Source organism: Orycteropus afer, unplaced genomic scaffold (assembly GCF_000298275.1).
Source record: "Orycteropus afer afer isolate SDZICR_OR568_19922 unplaced genomic scaffold, OryAfe1.0 scaffold00289, whole genome shotgun sequence".
In the NCBI taxonomy this organism is placed as follows: domain Eukaryota; kingdom Metazoa; phylum Chordata; class Mammalia; order Tubulidentata; family Orycteropodidae; genus Orycteropus; species Orycteropus afer.
In genome coordinates this window covers 3,686,759-3,692,460 of record NW_006921876.1, presented here as the reverse complement: position 1 = coordinate 3,692,460, position 5,702 = coordinate 3,686,759, and positions in this window count along the sequence as shown.

Here is a 5,702-nt window from a genome sequence, read left to right as displayed (position 1 = left end):
ATTTAAATTTTTTATGCAATCAATTCTGTACATCTTTTTCTTTGTAGTTTCAACCTTTGCAGAAAAGAAAACCACTATTTTTGTCTAATTATTTTTTGTTTCATGGTTTGCATTTAATTATTTAATTCATCTAATTTTTTTTTTTTTTCATTTCATCTAAATTGATGTTGGTATATGGTGGTAGGTGTGATGTAGGGACCTAATTTAATTTTTTCCTCTTTAAATGAAAATTCCCAATTATCCTACCATCTTTCATTGAGTAAATCTTCCCTTACCTCCTGGTATGCAATTCTGCCTTTATTACATATTAAATTTTTACTCATAATTTGGGCCATTTGAGGTCTCTCTATTATGGCTTTTAAGTATTGGTGTTTGGGCAAAATTTTGTATTTTAATGAACTCATTATTTGTTCTGTTGGTTTTTCAGCAGATTTTCTTGTATTGCTAGGTAAAACATTATATTTGCATTATGTCTGCTAATAATAAAATTTTCTGTCATTTAAAAATATTTATTGCTCTTGCTTTAGTTTTGTATTTTATTCCACTGGATAGAATTAGGGAGGTGATGCAGTTTATGAAAATGCTGAGAAGACCATGGGTGCATGGGACATCAAGCTCAACTGGCATAAAATACTACACAAAAACATTGTTCTACATCCTACTTTGGCAGGTAGTGACTGGGATCTTAAAAGTTTGCAAGCAGCCCTCTATATTCAATGATGGGTCTCTCCTTGTCCAAAGCAAAGAAGAATGAAGAAAACCAAAAATGCATAGAAACAATTAGTCCAAAGGACTGCTACACCATGTGATCCTTAGCCTACATGACTATGAGACCAGAAGAACTAGATGGTGCATGGCTACCACTGTCAACCACTTGGAGGGAGATCCTGGATAGAGTGGGAGAACAATGTGAAACAAAACTCAAAATCACAAAAAAGGGGACAAGTTTGCTGATCTGATAGAGCCTGGTGGAACCCCTGAGACTATGTCTCCTACCTGCCCTAGAAGGTCAGTTAGGGAATTGAAGTCACCTGCCCTAGAAGGTCAGGTCTAGAATTGAAGTCACTCCTGTGGCCTCCAGCCAAACAAAAGACAGGCATATGAGCTGAACATTTATATTAGGTAGATACACTCCTTGGAGAAATCATTCATGGGTGAATAGAAGGGCTGTGTATACACCGGGAGACAGCTCAGGGACAGGAGTGCATGGGAGGGAAGGACACAAGGAAGAGGTAACTGTGGAGAAGACGTGGGAAAAGAGATGTTACATTGTAGGAAACTGAAGTCAATGTCATGAAACAAAGTGTATGTGAACTGCTGTATGGAAAATGAATTTACTCTGTAAACTTTCACCCAAATCACAATAATTTTTTTTAAAAAATACTGAGAGAAATTCCCTCTTTTTAGTTGTGTTGTTGATGTCAGTTGCTGTTGAGTGAATTCTGACTTGACACCCCTGAGCCAGAGAATGTGGAAGAAATCCCCATTTTCACCTCTCTTTTCTTTTCTGCCCCTGTCCTGAGGCCAGTCCCAGTCTCAGAACCACACCACTGCTGCAGAGGTAGCAGCAACGTGGGCACAAAACACTGGAAAGAATGCCTTTCTCTCTGATCAGTAGAACTGGGGAAAGAAGCTCATGTGAGCCTGAGTGGGGAAATTTTCCACTTTTTTTTCTTTATTTTTTCTTGTCACTTTGACCCTATGGTAGCCTAGTCACATGGAACTTTGGACAATATGGGTGGAGAGAGCTAAAATTTCTCAGAGAAATCCATATTCTTGGTCAGAGGGACCAGAAAAAAAGAAGCCTATAGGATCAAAGAATGTGGATAAAATTGTGTGGAGAACACAGCTGGAAAAGAGGACACTATTATTATCCTGTGTATGAACCAACACAAATTCTGGGATCACATTGAACTGTACATGCATGGAACAGATTCAAAGAGGCATTGCAAAGCCTTTGAAAATTAAACTGACATTGCAACCACTGCTTTCCAAAGGTGAAACAGAATTTGTAGTCTGAACACAGTCAGGGTGATTGCTTGAATATTCTCCAGGGAATTTTAATAGAACTCAGATTCTTACAACATATAATATTCAAAATATACAAGATATGAACTAAAACTATCCAACCATAAAGAACTTCCCCCAAAAAAGTGCCCAGTTCTCAAGAGAAAAGACAATTAACAGATGACAAACTTGAGATAGCTTAGATGTTGGAATTGCTCAATAAAGATTTTAAAGCTGTTATTGGTACCATACTCCATGAAGATAAATTTTTTATATAAGTGGAAAGATTGACATTCTCATCAAAGGAAAAAACATTAACTGGGAAGTTTAGAACTAAAAGATAAAATATTTTAAATAGACAATTCAGTGGGTGGGCTCAGTAGCAGAATGGACTACATGCAGGCAAGAATCAGTGAACCTGAAGATAGATCAATAGTAGTTTTCCAATCTGAAGAATAAGGAGGAAAACACATTGCAAAATAAACATACAAACAAGCAAACTAAGCCTCAGGGATTTGTAGGATATTTAAAAGGCTGAACATTCATTCATTAAGACTCAAAATAAGAGAAGAGAGATTGATTAAGAAACAATATTAGAAGAAATAAAAGTGATAACTTTCCAAATTACAGATTCAAATATCTCAATGAACCCCAAGAAAGATAGATTCACTGAAACTCAACAAGCAATAATCAAACTGACAAAAACCAAATATGAAAAATAAATAAATAAAAAACCTCTTGAAAACACAGGAAAAGTGAGACATTACACATATGGGACCCCGACTCAAATGACTGCATATTTCTCATCTGAAACAATGGAGACCAAAAGTCAATGGAACAACATCTCTAAAGTGAAAACAACATATTTAAAGTGCCAAAAGAGAATTGTCAACTCAGACTTTTGTATTCATTAAACATATTCTTCAAGAATGAAAGCAGAGTGAAGAGATTTCCAGATGAAGGAAAACTGATAAATAGTTGCCCATAGGCCTGCTCTAAAAGAAATAGTAAAAGGAGTTCTTCAGGCTAAAGGGAAATGATATGAAAGGGAAATCTGGAACTTCAGGAAAGCAGAAAGATGAAGACTGATAGAAATGATAAAAATCTGGTTAAAAATAATAGACTACTTATGTTCTCCCAAGTTCTTTAAACTGTGTATGATTATTGAAAACACAAATTATTTAGCATATATCTACACAAATTATTTAGCATATATCTACATATATTGAAAACATTTTACAGTGTTTTCAATATATGTAGATATAATAAATATGGCAATCATAACAGAAAGGAGGAGTAATGGTTGCAGGGTCTTCTGCATTAACGTGAAGTGGTAAAATATTAACTATAAGCACAATGTGGGAGCACTGGTAGCATAGTGCCTAAGGCACTTGACTGCTAACCAGAGGCTGGCGGTTCAAACCCACCAGCCACTCCTCAGAAGGAAGATGGGGCAATCAACTTCTGTAGTGATACTGCCTCGGAAACCAAAGGAGGGGTCGCTATGAGTCGGGTCTGACTTGATGGCACATAACAACAACAACAACATAAGCACAATGTAAAAGTTTAAATATGTATATTATATCTACTAGCGCAACAACTGAAAAAATACAAGGAGATATAACTAAAAAGTCAATATGTAAATTTAAATCTATATGGAAAATTCAAATAATGCAAAAAGCCAGGAAAAAAGGAGAACAAAGGAAAAAGCTGGGGGGGGGGAATATATATATATATATATATATATATATATATATATATATAGTGGCAGACCTATATCCAAACATATCAATAATTATATTAAATATAGATGATATAACCATTTAAAACACAGAGATTATTAGATTGGATTTTTTTAAAATGACAAATAATGCTATCTACAATATGTCCAATTTAAATATAATGATAAAGATAGGTTAAATGCAAAAAGATAAATCATGCAAGCACCAACCAAAGGAAAGCTGAAAATACTGTTTTAATATCAGATAAAGATGACTTCAGAACAGGAAAAATCACCAGGGATAAAGAAGGACATTATTTTATGATAGAAGAGTCAGTTCAGCAAGAAAACATAACAATCCTAACTGTGTATGTACCTACCACAGACTTCAAAATACAGAAAGAAAAACTTTTAGAATCAAAAGGAGAAATAGATGAATCCACAGTCATACTTGGAAACTTTAACACACTTCTCTCAGTTACTAAGAGAACAAGTATATAGAAAAACAACACTATATCACCCAACTTGACCTAACTGGCATTTATAGAACATTCCTGCCACCAACTTCAGAACACAAACTCTGTGCACATGTGCCATTCACCAAAATAGACTAAATTCTGTTTAGACTGGGTCACAAAATAAGCCTTAATATATTTTTAAAAAATCAAAAAAGTGTGTTCTATGAACCTAATGGAATTAAACGATAATTGAATACCAGAAAGATATCTAGAAAATTCCAAATATTTGTATATTAAACAGCACATTTTAAATAAGGTATAAGTCAAATAAAAATTATTATGGAAAATTGCTATTTTTCAATTTAGTGGAAATGAAAATATGACATATCAAAATACATGGCATGCAACTAAAAGCAGAGTTTAGAGAGAAATTTATAGCATTACATGCTTGCATTAAGAAAAAAAGAAAGATCTCAAATCAATTACCTAAGCTTCCACCTTAAGAAACTAGAAATAGAAGAATATTAACCTAAAGTAAGCACAAGGAAACAAATAATAAAGATGAGAGCAATGGATAAAATTGAAAATAGAAACCAATAGACAAGATTAATGAAATCAAAAACTATTTGAAAAGATAAAAGACACACACAAAAAAACTTCTAGCCATAAAAAGACAATAAGATATAAAATGCCAATATCAGAAATGAAAGAGAGGATAACACTGCAGACACTAAAAACATTAAAAGGATACTAAGGGAATATTATGGGAGCTCTGATAGCATAGTGCCTAAGGCACTTGACTGCTAACCAGAAGGCTGGCGGTTCAAACCCATCAGTTACTCCTCGGAAGGAAGAGGGGGCAATCTACTTCCGTAGTGATACTGCCTCAGAAACCCAAGGAGGGGTTGCTATGAGTTGGGTCCGACTCGATGGCACATAACAACAACAACAAGGGAATATTATAAATAACCCTATGTCCACAAATCTGGCAACTTAAATGAAATGGACCAATTCCTTGAAAGACACATCTTACCAAAATTCATTCAAGAAAAAAATTAAAAACCTAAATTTTCTAAAGAAATTGAATTTATAATTAAAAATCTCCAACAAGGAAAACTCCAGCACAATTGATTTCACTGGTAAACTACCAAACTAGTAAGAAAGAAAAAATGCCAATTCCACACTCTCTTCTGAAAAACAGGACAGGAGGAAGAAAAGAAGAGGAAATACTTCCCAGTTCATTTTATGACACCATCATTATCCTAACACTAAAACCAGAAAAAATATCATGAAAACCTGCAAACCAATATCACTCATGAACCTAGACACAAAAATTCTCCATAAAATATTAGCAAATCAAATCCAGCAATGCATTAAAGAAAGATAATATATCATGCCTAAATGAGATTTACCCCAAAAATGCAAGACTGGTTCAACATTCCAAAATCAATATAATTAACCATATTAATTACTCTCTTCATATTAATATCTTCTAAAAAAGAAAGACCTCAGGATCA